Below are 16,855 nucleotides of genomic sequence, written 5' to 3'. Positions count from 1 at the left end.
TGAAATGGCTATAGATTTCTAACGAGCCTTTTATTTCAAGACATTTGAAACGAAGAGTGTCAGTGACAAAACAGCCTAATTTTCCTGTTAAGTGTTATGAAGTCTGAAAGAATTAAGTCTGCTTCAAGCACCTGCAGCGAAAAATGTTGTCGTGTGGGTATTCTCGATATTTCTCTTCCGAGCTTATCGAGTATCCCTGGGGGTACACGTACCACGGTTTGAGAACCACTAAACGAGAGAAGAAACATGGAACTGCAACATACTTACCCAAGCATCGTCATCACACCACACTAAGTCAGCAGTACAACCAACAACCTTAGCAAGAAATAATTCCACTCGACACTCCTCACCAGCTGACTCATCGGTTCAGAAAAAGATGGGAGAGAAAAGTGATCCGCATGTGGGACATTAATTTCTCAAAACTGTTAACATTACAATACTATGGTTCTTCAGGAAGTTAAAGATCTCCACGTGATTTCATATAATCCTTTTCGTTGGAACGGACTCTTCCCTATGAAGTCTATCTAGGTGTGTGTATTAAAATAGAAGCTTGAAAAATCACAATTATAAAGCCCGTTCCTGAAACTGTGTAAATTACAGAGACATCACTTCGAAAGTTTGAGTAGGCAACGCCATTGTGGCTTTAAGAATCAATAATTTTGAAAAAAACTTGACACGGTCTTGCCAGAGTGAACCATATGATATTATTAATAGTCATAAGAATATATTTATCTCAATACAAATTGAGAATGAGTAACATGAGACTGTACATCGGTATACACGTGATACCTCCCAGGGCACAGGAAAACATTAAGATTTGCAGCAAATAGACAGAAAAACACAGAACTTACGTTTTAACATATGAATTCAGAATCTATTTATCTTGATTATGTAATTTAAAAAGAACCAAAGTTGTACATCATAACGAACTCACAAATAAAAATCACAGTAACAATGCAATCTTTCTCTCCTGCACTTCCATTAATCTCGTAACTTTTCATCCAAGATTCATATCTATCAGGCGGGATAGTGTACTTCAACAGTCTGTTCATACGTCCGGGAAGGACATGTCAAACTCAATATGTTTGAATAGTTTAACCATGAAGAAAGTACTTGGATTTAAGTTGTCACAAAATTACAAAATCGAAGACGGTGGTGGAGCTGGAAAGTATTAGCAAATTGCTTTCCAATTGCCGTGCTCAGTCTTTATAACATATATATTCAATATCCTACAAACCTATCTTACTATCTATATTTTTCATGAACGCGCAAGATCTTTTCGCTAATGGGTCGTGAAAGGTGATTACTGACATATGCAATTTCCCACACGGAATCCTGCCTTGGGTGAATCCGTTTTTCCATCTTCAGCAAGTCCAATTGCCTTAGGGCACCATTAAATTAACTTACTAACACTCTGATAATCCTAAACTCGATTATTTATTGTCACAACTACAAAAATACGTAACTATTCAAACATACTTTTTCCGATCTGCATTTTAGTATGCGTTTTTCAGCGCTGAATAGACATTAAGCAGTGTTTAAATAGAACTGTTTCGTTATTGGTGCACGTGTTTTTTATATCTTATGCAAAAAAAATGTTATTAATGATGCCTGTAAAACATCTTCGTTCATCAAGTCCATAGAGGGTCGCAGGTTACAAGATCCAACGAATACATGATCGGTAAGTTACCATAAAGTTTCCCGTGCCATGAAGGCACATTTAGGAGAAGTGTGGGTACGGGCCTAAGGGTTGGCCTCAGATACCAATTGATTTGAGGTTGAGTGAGCTCAACAGCAGATTTATGCGACTTTAACCCTACAGCGCATGGCATTGCCATTTGGCTACATCAAATTTACTGCACCGTAGTTATGTCAACTAATCGCTAGATGGCAGTTGTATTTCCTAGTTTTATTTTCTGAAATATGAGTTTGCAATTTGTAGCACTAGATGTCATGAATTCAACTTAAAGGCTCATTAATGTTAAATAATGTACTATGGCCGCGTTAGTCAAGGTTGTGGTCATTTTACGTATTATTTAGTATTTTTTATGTAGAATAAAATGACATTTTTTTCTTTCGTAAAAAATACTCAAAATAATTTGAAGGTTTCAAGTTCACTTTATGTGACTGTATATGTAGCAACAATTCATTTGGTTGCTATTGTTACGATAATATCCTTGTTTCCAAATGGCAACATTATGCAGTCAGGACCTTTTACAGTTCCAATATACTTGTTGCCAATTAGCAACATGATGCAAGAAGTAGCAGTTGTAGCCACAGTATGTAAGGCATTCTAGCACATTTGTACTGCTTCCTGTGAGCATCGAATGTGGTGTAATCGCGTGATTGGTAGTTGTGGGAATTTTTTGAACATTGGTGTTTTATCTAGCTGTGTATGAGGCGTGTTTCAGGACAATAGAGCAGAGTGTTGACAATACGAGGGGAGGCTGAGAAGTATTGAGCCTTACCCAGAAAAAAATTGAGCTAGGAGGCTGACATTTGCAGGGTGTACTGGTCAATTCTTCTATATGTAATGGTGTAAAAATCAACTTTCTATGGTTTTAACTTTCCTTTGTTTTTCAGGTCCAAAGTAAGAATGGCAGAACCTCCAGTAAAGCTCTCCAAGGGCGTCATCATGTTGCAAATCGTTGTCCCTTTAGGTGTTTTTTTTCAGATGGGGAAACAGATGATAGTCAGATGGAGCCAGGTCAGAGAATAGAGTAGATGGGGCAACACTTGAAAGCCTAAGAAGGTCTGTGTCACCATTATTCCACCTGCAGTGTGTGGCGAGGCATTGTCATGCAACAGGATGACGTATTAGGAGATCTTTTCTGGAGGTGATACCATTTTCACATCCGACATGAAAAACAAAGGGAAGTTAAAATCATAGAAAGTCAATTTTTGCACCATTACATATAGAAGAATTGACCAGTGCACCCTGTAAATTTCAGCCTCCTAGCTCATTTTTTTCTGGGCAAGGCTCAATACTTATCAGCAGCCCCTCGTATACGCTTTGTGGATGACGGCGGGAGTGTGAGACCATTGACACAAAGCATTATACTAGAAATCTCCAGTGGTAGCGAATTGGATCTTAATTTCGACGACAGTGACGTGGACACAACCTTTAATCTGAAATGTATAGGGTTGGGCACACAAAAAAACTGGACATTCTCATCTTGTCAGACATTCACAAACTATTATTTCATGTGCCGGCCCCCGTGGCGGAGTGGTTAGTACATCGCGCTACGACGCCAGGGGTCCCGGGTTCGAATCCTGGCCTGGGCATGGATGTTTGTGAATGTCCATTCATCAATTTAATCATATCATCACTCATCCCCATCTTCACAAATTAGCCAGAAGTGGCACAAGAAGCGAAATAAAATAAAGCAAATCAATCAATCAATTATTTCAACTACATTCGCCCATTCCACTACTTTTCCTTCTGGTCACGTCTCCCCTCCCCCGTATCTGCTCATGTTCTTGTTTCTAGAGCACATTAACTTAGCGTTTAGGAGAAAGTTTTGTTTCAGAGCAAGTGATATGCGGCGGGCCAGTTTTTCGTGGACAACCCTGTATAATGTTGCAATTTGTATCTTATAATATAATAATTATAAAGTAACTCAAGGCACATGAAAATTGTGCATAAAGTTAATATTTTTCACTATTTTTCGAATAAAACTTCATTTGTATATGTTTTCTGTTAAAATTTGTATATTCTAAGAATAAAAAATAATTACAACTCAATGCATGATGTTGCCATTTGTCACATTTATGAAAATTGTTCATAAAATTAATATTTTTCACTTTTTATTTTTTTGAACATTTTTTCATATGTATATATTGTCTAGAGAACAGAATATATTTTTTTCATTTCATTAAAAAAAATCATGCACTGTAGGGTTGAACCACCCACCCAAGGAATCGAACCCGGGTCTCCCACGTAGCAGTCAGACACTCTACAGACTAGGCCACCGCGCCACGAATACATGATTCACACATAGGCGGAGTTTCACTCGTCCACTTGGCTGGGCTGACTGAGACTAACATTATTCATTGACGTTTCTTAGCTGTGGTAAGGAGGTACTCACTTTTCTAAGCTTCTGCTGCCTGAAGAACAAAGAAATAAAGAGTATTTTTTATGATTTCTCAAATGTAACAGTTAATTAGCAAAATAGTTCTGGACGCTATTTTTATGGGCTAGAAATTTTTCGATTCTGCCTCTCAAAGTTAGGCTCCAAGTTCGATTTCCCTCACCAAAATTAGGCCCCGAGATAGATTCTGCACTCGCCCCCCTCAAACGTAGGCCCCAGTTACGCCCATGACATTATTCATGATTTTAACCATTCCGAGAATCATCACGGGCATTCTCATTGAGAAACAGGTGACCCCCACATCATCTATTCTAAAAGAAATTGAATTATGTTGATGTCGAGTATCACTTTTATGAAACGAATTCATACACTATTACAAATGGTTGCAAATTTGTTAAATAATACATTTCTCCTTTAGAAAGAATGAGGTATAGATTTGATATATTATAATATCAATTGGTGCTCCGGTGTTCGTATGTAACACATAAGGTTTCGTGATGAATTTTATAATTTTTTGAACAGTTTGTCTTTCCTTATTTATTTTGTGGATATGTGGTATGTGTTTGGGGGACTAATGCCTGGTTTTGAGGGGGTTAGCTTCCCCTATCTCCTACCCAACTACGCCCATGTTCACACATCAATAATAAAAAACATATTTAAAGTTAATGTTCTTGAATTGGGATGAAAATATCAACAAAGACTTCAGTATACAACAAAGGAGAAGAACACACATTCTGAGGTCCACACCCTGAGCGCTAGTCAGGCCCACTTAACTCCTTTGTGTATCTGGGTTGCAGACTTGCAAGGGGTTCGAGGAACAATATTGATGTATTCTTTCTCAAAGACCTTCAACAACTTCTTTTCTTGCTCGGCTGCACAAAGGTTGCTCATAAAATTCAAATGTTGTTGATTGCACAGGCAAAGGGGGGAGAGAATCTATGTCATAAGGCTGCGAAACCTTTTCCTACTACCTGAAAAATTACCTTCGTGATATTTATTTTCCCGCCATTTCGTGACTGGAAAAGCAAATGAAGCGGTGAGCTGGATGGCTTCAAAAAAGAGACGCGGGGGGAGGAAGGTTAGAGAGAAAGTCTTACCCAGATTTTCCTCATATCGCATCGGATAGAGCTCATAAGAAAAAGAAAAGAACATGGTTAAAAAGGGATGCAGTTAAAGGTCAATCTCTTGCCACAATGTACTTAAAGTGACGATGCGAGAAACCTTCATATGCGGTATAATGTTCATTTTCTTAAATCTAAAGCGGTGTTAAGTAAAGCTTTTTTTTCTATTTTTTGGTCCCGCGGACTCTTGTTATCTCTATACGTTACGTCATTCCACGTTGGTCTAGCAGTTGACTGCTCAGGTCGTAAATCTTTCGCGTGTGTACATTTTGTAAGGGCAGCATGCGTCAGAGCAATGTTGCCAGCTCTTGCAGAAGAATCGTGACGTCGTGTTGTCCAGAAATAAATTCTGACCTTTGTGGAAAGATGTGCAAGAGCTTGTACTTGTAGAAATGGCCTTCGAATGAAAGTTATATCCTTGTTTGTAAATTGGTATTCTCGTCAATGTTTGTAACTTTGTTCTTCACGTTAACCGCGGCAATGAGAGGTGGGCGATTCAAGTACAACTTGGACTCAAAAATAGTCCTCGTCTCCCACAGCAAAAATTGAAGACTAAAATTTGTAAACGCTGTAAGTGCAATAATAATTCAAACACCGTTTTCCACGTTAAACTGTGAAATGTAATAAACATGAAACGTGGCTAGTATCCCTCTAAGTAGTTCAAAGGACGTGTAAAGAGGTCACTAGTGTGAATGTTCTTACGCGCTGATGTTCTGAACTATGCGATTTTCCTACACTTTCGCTTTTGGCACTTACAACGTTTACCACTTTTAGTCCTTAATTAGTTCCTGATAATATTCTTTAAGAATATTTTCACTTTCAGAGTTAACACTTGTGCTTAGTGATATAATAATTTACTCCAGTCAACAAAATTATGGTTTTCTGTACCTTGAAACATTCTAGCATCACTGGTTAGATATTATTTGAGCTGCTTCTTAGCAGAATGGTTGAGCAGTCCCAGGTTTGAATCCAAAGGGAACTAAAACATATCGGTGGTCGCCCAGCATCGTTCGGATAATTTGGGATCTAGTTGAAAGTACTAGAAGCAGACTCAGGTCTAAAAAGCAATAAAAAAGCGTTAATGGACTCTATGTATCCATCACCCAGTCAGAAGTTGAGAAGCTCAAGAGCCCAAAGTATTGTTGCACCAGGGAGATTAGTTTACTAGATATTCAATGACTGTAGATTTAGATAAGTCCCATGGAGTTAAGCTAACCATGATAAATCGATTCAAAAAGTTTTTCAGTAACATAATATTTTTGGTATATTTGCAACCCTGACAAAGGTTAGAGAATAATATAAAATCATAACTGTATTATTGCAAAGTTTTAAAATATTACCAAAGCCTTCGCCGGAAATCGAACCCGACACTCTTTGGTTAAAAGTACAAAGTATTAGAAAATATGATATGAAAGCCTGCAAAAAATGATTTCAGCATGCCAGAAAAGAACTCCCACGCTTGCATTAGATATTTTCTCCATTTGGAACTTTACCTAACAAAATGCTGTATTTATTTTAAATCCAGGACACGATAGGGTGCAATATTAATTTGAGTTAACGTAGAAGGAACAATTCCTACCGTAAAAAGCTTAAATGAAATCCTTTATTGATTGATTTGTGAAATTGTAGGTGCGATAGCACTTAGACTTTCTTGCGCCCGTCACATTATACGGGGTCCAGCTTCTTACCATAATTAAAATATAACTAATATAACATAACTGTAATGTCGAGGGACTAAAATATTCTTACTTGGGTTAAAAGCTGAGGCTGTAAGGCGGCTCTCAGCACACAAAAGGTCAAAACACGGAACAACAGACACACAGCCCTACCTGGATTATACTCGTCGTAGGTTCAGACATCAGAGCCTCGTTAGTCTACAAAATGCAGTCCATGGTGTACTTCGTGGAAGTTAAGTTGACATATTGGTGTACTACGTGGAAAGATCACCACTTACACTCCTTAAATCCTTGATGCATTAAGGTCATTGTATTAGTAGAGTACCACACTGTCTTTCTTCTTTTTTTCTTCTTTTTGAGGTCGTGTCTGTGCTCAGTTGACTTATGGACCATCTACGAACGACACAAAAAAAGAACAGTGTCTAGTTCACACGTGTATTAATTTGTGGAACTTTGCTGCACATCTGAAGCATATTCTTTATACCACACTATTCCTGTGCTAAGAACATCAGCCTGGAACGTACGTAACCCTCCAGGCGACAACGTATTGTGTGTTGCTTCAACTCAGGGAGCTCTCCATATCAGCAGGCGACACGTATGAATATCCAGGAACTACCACGAAGATGTGAGCTCTACAGGCTGTATCATAAGTAATAGCGCAAACTAACAGAGTTGAAAGTACATGATAATAGAAGCAAAAAAGTCTCAGTAAACATAGGTCTGCAAACGAGCCGTTTTCGAGATAATTGCAAATGTGTGGTTAGAAGCCGCCACTGACTTCATTGTTTGTAAACGTCGTCCTAGTTGGGAAAATGATAATAATGTGTGGATAGAAGCTTTACTCCTTGTGCGTTCCGAGGTTTGCTCTTTGTTTACGAAACAGAACATTTCCGAGAGGTGGCGTTGTAATCGAACAGAATGGATACAATCAGTACAGATAATTGTACAGTCACGGACACTGCTGGGTTGTAATGATTTAATTGAAAGTCAATGGTGTTGTTACAACCCAGAAATGTCCGTGACTGTACATGCTTGTGACCAATTCCGAAATGAACCGGGGTGTTCGAAAGAATTCGAAACTCAATGCGGAATCGCATACAGTATTGCATCCAGTTGGAAGGACGACACCTTGAACACCACCTTTAACAGGTACGAGTGTACAGTAATTGAAACTTGTAACATGCTAACGTTTGTTAAAGTAAGTAGAATGTTCAATAAAAGCAATGAGATCTCCAATGACTTTTCTTACTGTATTATTAGCATTTTACCAACTAGGATGACGTTTACAAACAATGAAGTCAGTGGCGGCTTGTAACCACACATTCGCAATTATCTCGAAAACGGCTCGTTTGCAGACCCATGTTTACTGAGACTTTTTTGCTTTTACTTTCAACTATGTCATTTTGCGTTATTACTTATGATACACCCTGTATAATATTCTTCATAACTTCTAGGATTTTATCAACAATCATGGCAATCATCACAGTGCATGGCCAATAACTCTTACAGTGATTATTCGAGCACATATGCCTGTCGATTTTGAGAACCAGAGCCACAATTTCGTTCACAAGCACAAAGTCCCGAGAGAAATAAAAATCTACATGGCCTGGCCTTGGAGAGAAGATAGAATTTTGCATGAGCTCTTATGGGAGTATTCTTTTTTATGTACTCTGGGAACATGTTATTTAATACAATTAAACAAAACACATGATAGAAAAATGATGTAACGGAAAACAAATATTCCCCTGATTACGGGAAACTTACAATAAAGAGCGAGAATTTTCATTCATATTAAGATTAACATGGAAGTCGAAACACATTTATTAATGATATTTTGAATAAACTTTATCTAGTTTAATAATCGACTTATAGATCAGCTTGTACCAGAACAGTAGGAGAAATCCATAACCAAGATGACACTCTTCTCTTTTTCCCATACTCGCAGGTATTTCAACATAATGGAAATACATGTGTACCTATGCGAAACTGCACCTCATCCTCTTCAGGACTTTAATTTATATCAAAAGAAAAAGTGTCTCTTATATATCGTACCTCAATGCATTTTTAGCTCACAATTTCTCATGAAACTTTTGAAAATCGAACTTTCACGTAACTATACTATGATCGTATAAATACAGATTATCTATCACTGCTCGAGCAAGTTCACAGGCCATACATTTGCTTATACTGTACACGTGATTTACACTTAGTCGACCACAGTACAACATTACACTGACAATATTTTTTCTATTGATATTTGTTATATTATTCTACACATTACATTATAAAATACTAGGTTCAATGTACTCCACACTTCAGTAACTATATTTTTATCTTTCAGCACGGAAGGTAATGTACGCAATAAAACAAATAGAAATTTTTATCGAGGGTTAGGTATTTGGTTAATGTTCAAGGGGTTCGAAGTTCCTGATTGAGGAGTAGTATACCGTCTCTTTGTAATCAAAGTCTCCCGGGTTCGACATCCGGTGAATGTACACAGTGATTCGGTTCGCATTTTAAACTTATATCTAGTCGCGATTAGCCTATCGTTACATAAAGTGGATTTAAAAAACTCAAAACTCAAAGAGATTCAAAGTGTGAAGATCATCGTGGCCTCTTATTTACTACGATAAAAATTTAAAATAGTTTTAAAGAGGAACCTTCTCTTCTTTTACCCATACCTTCAACGCTCCTCACATGTAATATATTTTGTATACAGTAGCAGTTCTCGTACCGACTGCACTTCAAGGAGATATATATTTAGTCTCTTTTGTTGTATACTGGCAAGCATGAACGAACGATCTCTGTTTAAATTAAATTAAACCTTATTACAAATTACAAATCTTGCGAAAATCGAAAAACAACAAGTATTCATTCAAATATCTTTAAGGTATAGTGAAGTGCTTATTTAAAAACTACACAATGCATAAAGATAGGGTGGGGTTGCTTTCGGTATTGAAGATAATAATTCAAACCCGGAACCTTTCAATTTCGAGACTTCGCAGTCACGCGACATGGAAAACCACTCCGTCTTGACAACTCCGGGACCACGATTGTTGAAAACATCATTTTGCAAAGCGGCTTTTGAAAATTCACCACTCTTCGGCACTATTACGTTGCACGGGCAACGCTGCGGCCGCGAGAGCTCCGCCCTGCCACCTGCCGGCGGTCGCAGCAACTAAAGGCAGTCAATACGGTTCCCTCACACGGCGAGTAGCAACAGATGAAGGCGTTCTGGTGCGAGCCGGGCGGGGTCAGCTCCTGGGTGGCTACTAGAGACGCGTCTCGGTGTCCGTTCGAGTGATCAGTGGCCTTCGGGCAGGGACAATGAAGTTCGCAGTACAGGCCAGATAGTGCTTAATGAAAATAATAATAATAATAAAGAAAGGAAAGAAGGGTGTGCGGATGTGTGAGTGCGAAAGTCATTTTTTTGTGATTCGGCCCTCAGCACGGTGTTGAAATGATACAGGATGAGAAATATTCTAGTGTTTTGTATGTGATGACGGCCGTCTGTATTTATCTAGTGACCTAGTCCAAGACTGAGAGCAAGCTAGTCTGCTGTCCCTTACAGATACGTTAGGGAAACACGGGACACTTTGGACCAATTTGTCTAGGGTGAGTAATGCATCTTCTTATACTATCATTTCACTTGTACCGTCTCTACTATCATAATTCAGGTATTTTCTGAATGGCAAATCAGTGACTGCTTGGAGATTATCTTGTTCAAATCCTGACGTAACGCAACGATTCATCCCCATGATAACTCTCTTGTAGTAAGACATCGCAGATAGACTTAAAAATTCAATATACTCTCAGAAGACAAAACACTATCGGCTTATCAATCCTCGTGTTTTCTAAGATAATTCTGGACATCGCAAGTGCATCGCGTACTCCACTGATGCTGTTCAAGAAGAAACAACACCTTGTTCGAATTTTCAAGAAATATGAACAACTTTTGAACCAAAAGATCTCTGAAAAGGTTGTTTCGCCCAATACCTTGCACACTGCATGATATCACATTGGTTCATTAGCTACATAAACCTTCTCATAGGTTATAAAAAACGAATCTCTAAGCTGAGAGAACACGCCATCTCTGGATTTCGAATGAAACTTTAATGTTCTGACAAGCATGTGTGTAAACGTAAAACTAATCGAAAAATTAAACCGTTGAACGGCAAAAACGTTTCCAGTTCCATAAATACGTATTTCATAAATAACTAAAAATATCATCACCAACACTACTTCTATATTTATCTGTACCGACTAGTGATTTTACAAAGAAATAAGTAACCGATTGAATACAAGTGTTGTGATGGTTCGAAAATTGCAACAGATCCTTACAAAATGTACTCCTCAAAGTGAATTATTTACTGGAAAGACTTTGAGTGCCAGAGTATACACAACTGATATTACACACAGTATTGATTTTTTGAATTTATCGAGTATATCAATGATTACTAAATTTTATGAATTAGTGGTCAGGAACACTGGAATCGCCAATAAAATAGAATGAATTTGATCACACATACATACTAACAGAACTACACGTACGTCATCTAACAGATAGCTCGGTGCTATACAAACAACACATTCACTAGGTTCTGATTGTGGCTTTGTAAAACGCACGTTTCACAACTAAATATAATACAGACAAAGCAGCGTTTTGTATTTATTTTAATGGTATGAACAGCCAATGGTCAGAACCATCCTATAAAGCTTACGGGTTCAACTATTGCAATAGCAGAGCATGAATATAATTTATTTATATCACCATAATTCCCCATTCGCCTGTGTCTTCATCACACGCGTAGGAATATTTCATAACCACAATTAATCTAATCGTTATTGGTCTATTCGAATTTAAAGCTTTCTCAATTGTTATACAGTAAATCTCACATTCGTTCACATACACACACAAACACAACAATATCAATAAACAACATTCCGGTAATTTTTAATATTCATAATTAATATGTAATTAGAAGCAAAAAAATATCCAGAATCTACCACCCATTGCTGGAGCTGTATTTTACTTCATGAAATTAAATTACTCTTAGATATTACTATTACATATCATTATTATTAGAATTAGAGATTACTCTTGCACTAAACGTAAACAATTAAGCAATTGACTAGTGCTTGCGATTTTTCTTTTTTATAAATAGTAATTACGTTGCTTCGTGGTTTCAGCTTATTTTGATAAATGCAATTTCATGAACTTTTCAGGTATTTCAAATACGTTTCCAGACTGCTCTATAATGCACATTAAAAATAGTTAAATCCCACTATAGAACAAGAAATAAATTTTCTACAACAATACAAAAATAATTTATACTAAATATCCTTAATAAAGAAGCTGAAATATGTTTTCATTCTCTAATCATGACAAATGCAAAAACACTTAATTTCCGCGACCCTTCCTGGTTTTTGTTCATACAAAACTAGCTGATTTCTCCATAACCCTCTCAATCACAAGTTCATTTCCCTAACTTTTGTAGGTTAGCGGTAAAAATTACTATATAAATAATTTTCTGTAAATATATAATCCGAATCCCTCCTTCCCCACTGTGAATTAAAAACCTGTGTTTCCTGGTCGTCTCTTCAAGAATTATATCTTGAAATTGTAGTGAAAAACTCCGTCTTTCTGGGAGGGTCAGTGATCATATTCCATTAAATTGTACATTTAACTAAATCACCAGTTATCCCATAATTTAGCGGTTAAACTAATTCTCGAAACAATAGACATCAATTAATTAATACATAATATACCTTGATTAGGATGTAAACAAAACAGATACCTCCCGCACGTCGTGACGATTTTCAAATCTAGGCTGAGGCCACGAGGCGAAATTTTGCAATTTTTCTTCCGTGACTCGGTCACACAAAACCTCTTAATTCGAACGGTACCCGCACGTAAACTTAGAATTCTGCTTATACCTGAAGAAAATAGAACCGGAAGATTCAATGATGGTAAGACGAACTTCACGAATGTTCGTCTGCTGCATTTGTTGATAGGCATCAATGAAGTACATCGGGCAGCATCATAAATTTTATTTTGTTCACCTTGTGGTTTGATACGAATAGGAAAATTGCATCTTATTGTCTTTCAAAAAATAGCATCATCCTAATTGTCCGTATCAATTTCCCCAAAACAATGCCTTCTCTGTATAATTTTCCTCTTCTCTGCGTTTAAGTACCACATATTATATGCGCTTTAGGAGCACACAATCATCACCTTTGTGCTTTCTAAGTGCAGTCTCCAGTAGGTATAAAATACAAGGACATATGTTCTCTTATAAACGTTCAAAGTGCCTATTCATTCCAATCGTCTATTTAGATTTCGTTTGCCTTTTAATGCCTATTCTTTCCTTTATTAAAGCATATCTTCTTTGCTCTAGGATATATCAAAATTACTATTGCCACCACGGTGGCAATTTGTTTCAGTTTGTTTTTAAGTTCACTTTATGCACAGAACGGATAATCGTCAGTGGATCCACAGTTTAAAGTGTGATCCGACCCACTATGTGCCTCCACCGGGTATCGGACCGGCGACAGTCACGATGACCATGTGCGTTCAGTAGTTTATTCACGATATCGACACCAAATGTTCCTGGTTTGAATCTGATCTTAGTATGTGTGTTCCTTCAGGAGTGTCTCTTCATCAATTTAATGCAATCGTACTTCATCTTCAACGATGTTATTGACCAATAGGGGCTTAAAATGGACGTTATAGGGAATAATATACGACTATATTATAGGTGCATGCATCCAAAAGATTACGGTCTACAAGTATTTCAAGAGTAGCCTGCCTCCGTGGAGAATGGCCAGCGTGACGCGCTACGAAGCCGAAAGTCCCAGGTTCGAACTCTTTTCACGGCACTGATGTATCATTGCGTCTTCTGTTATAATGCATTTCATCAGTCCACACAAACCGAAATATAAAGCAGCAACTGTAACAGTAGTGATGTGTGTAGGAATATAGCCAACTCCAGAAACAATATATGCATCCTGTCGTCATTGTGAGCCAGGATTTGTATGTAATTACATATTCTATTCCTCTCTAGATACATACCTTGAACAGGAAAATGTCAACGAATTATATAACTGACAGGATATTTAGCATAATTTTTATGTTACATATTTTACATATTTGCTAATTTACTTTACATAAAGCAACATATTTCGTTTTTTTCCTATCTTTATCCTATTTCTTATATTTTCAATCTCTGAAACATTATAAAGAACATTTGTAGCTCACGTGATCTCATATTTTTCTAATCGATGAGATGCATAGTGCTTACGGTCACCTAATTTTGAAAAATCGAAACACAGGCTAAACAAAACAAAAAAAAGGGAATGTGCAAAATTAGATTTGTGTTTTCATTCGATTGTTTATTCTGTAGACACTTTAGTTTACAATTTGTTTCGAAAGTTACAAAGAACTCGGTCACATATTTACATATTCTACAATAATTTGCGATATCAAAAGTAATTAATAGTTGGCATAATTATTTCTTAAATACATGCTGCTGTGCTTTTTTTAGTTTATAAATTTGATACAAATTTTTATTTGAACAACGTATGTCCTTAAAAGAATGTTGAATATGTTCAAATACAGTAAATATCTAGCAGAATCCTTGAAATTGCTTGGTTACTCGATTATTATTAATATTACATATTCTTTGAAACTACATATTTAGCTACATATTCTTTTGATAATACATATTTAGGTACATATTTTTTACTTTGATATTACATAAGTATCTGGAGTCTACTCATAACTGAGATTTGAAAGATCCATGCACGGTGTAAAAAGTAAACAAAGGCAAACGTGACACAAATCTAACAAAAACAGCATCGCACATAGTCGGAACACTTTGCTAAACGAGCATGATTGTCTGCATCTCTTGCATTGCCGTTCCGTCCCTCGCTTGGGAGAAATATCCACTCCATACACAAACACCATCATGGATTTCTGAATGCTCCAGCAATTTCGATCGATTTACGCACAAAGTCAATGCACATACTGCTCATCGAGGCGTGAAATCCACTGCCAATGCTTTCGTTGCCTCCCTGGTACTAACATAGGCAAAAATTCCGTACGTACTGTGCAGTACAACAGGTAGTCAAATATTGATATCGTCGTTATTAGGTATATTTCTACTTTACTCACACATCAGAAACTCCAGAAAGTTTATTTATTCGTAACGTCTGTAATGGAGCTGCTGATCATTACATTCAAATGTCCATTCCTCCAGCACTGTAGTGGTTTTCCTCAGTCACTTCAAGCGAATGTTAACTATAGCTTACCCGAGGAGGGTCAGGCCCATCACCTCTACTTCTATACTTCAACTGTGATTTTATTTAATTGGAAATAAACTACATTGTACACTATAGTGTTCCCAATTTATATGCATTACTTTTGTTCATAAAACCATTATGTAAATAGGAGGCAAAATGCACTTGGTGAGCCTATCAGTGCGTGCAATTCAAAACACTCATGCCAGTGACAGAGTACAATTGGCTGGCAATGCTGCTCATTTTTATAATTATTATAATTAATAAACAACTGCACCTCTATAATCAAAAAGGCATTAGTGAAAAATTATTATGTTTTTGTGAGTTCTAGTGAATGGTAAAATATGTGGGTGACACTCATGCAATAATTGGTTGTTATTTTTTATTAATGATGATAATGTTTTGTAATTATTATAATTAATAAATTGCTGCACGTATATAATCAATGAAGTAAGCAGAGATTTAATACCAAAATGGTTTCTTAAATTATAGTGAAAAATAAAAGTGTGGGCCATTTACCACACGCCCCTCAGGAAAGTAAGTACCTCGTACCGCAGTGGTAAACTAGGGTTAAGACAGTTCTTTAACGAATGTCACTTATTATCACTGCCCAGAAAACCTGTCGATGCGTCACACATCGATGTTTGGTAGTGTCAAGGAAACTGCTTGGTGCTGCGAAAAGACTTGAACATTCATTGTGGGTGTTCCTTAGATAATTTGTTGATTTGGTTTATTTAATTTCGCTTTGCTGCCACTTTTGGCTAATCGCAAAGATGGGAATGAATGATGATGATAGGATGAAATTGATGAAGAACTCACAAAGAACACCCATGCCTAGGTCGTGATTCGAACGCGGACCCCTGGCGTCGTATCGCAATGTGCTAACCACTACGCTACGGATATATATTTTGACAATTTCATGAAGTATAAATTTACACTTATATTTACGATTAAGTTAACGAAAAATGTAAAGAAAATTAGCCTCCTGTCCAATTAACACAAAACAAATTATTTGATGTTCCTACGTTAAAGAAAATCATGCAAAATTTCCATGTGCGTAAGGATCCAAATTGAACAGTCGCCAAAAATGGCGATCTTATGGATTAAGAGACATGTCACACTAAAAATTATAATACATAAAAATAATATATTTCGACTTGGGACTGCAAATTTCGAATACTTCTAAGGTTTCTTTCGGGCAAGCCTAATTTCACAGAAGCACAGACTCAAATGGAAGCATTGACATGCGGCACTAGGTGGAGTCAATTAAAGGCAGTGAACGGTCATTGGTTGACAGACTTTGGATATATGTGGGGTATATACAACAGAAACTTAATTCTTCATTGAAATGAGGACTCGTATTCTGATGTAAACCAAATAGCATTAAAACGTAATGAAAATTATGCGCATATTTTATAAGTTGTGCATCATTGTCTCACTTCACACGAGCAGCTAGAGTCAGCTTTAGCAACTTGAAGATATATTGACAGAGTGACTATTATGACGTCACATATTTAATGCCTATATTTTGGGCCTAAAAGGATGAGGAGACAGGTGAGTGGAGAAGGTTACATAATTTAGAACTACATAATTTGTATTCATGTCCAGATATTATTAGAATAATTAAATCAAGAAGACTTAGGTGGGCAGGCCATGTGGCACGAATGGG

The sequence above is a fragment of the Lepisma saccharinum genome, chromosome 1 (genome assembly GCF_977018435.1).
Source record: "Lepisma saccharinum chromosome 1, izLepSacc3.1, whole genome shotgun sequence".
NCBI classification, from domain to species: Eukaryota; Metazoa; Arthropoda; class Insecta; order Zygentoma; family Lepismatidae; genus Lepisma; species Lepisma saccharinum.
This window is presented reverse-complemented; position numbering follows the sequence as displayed.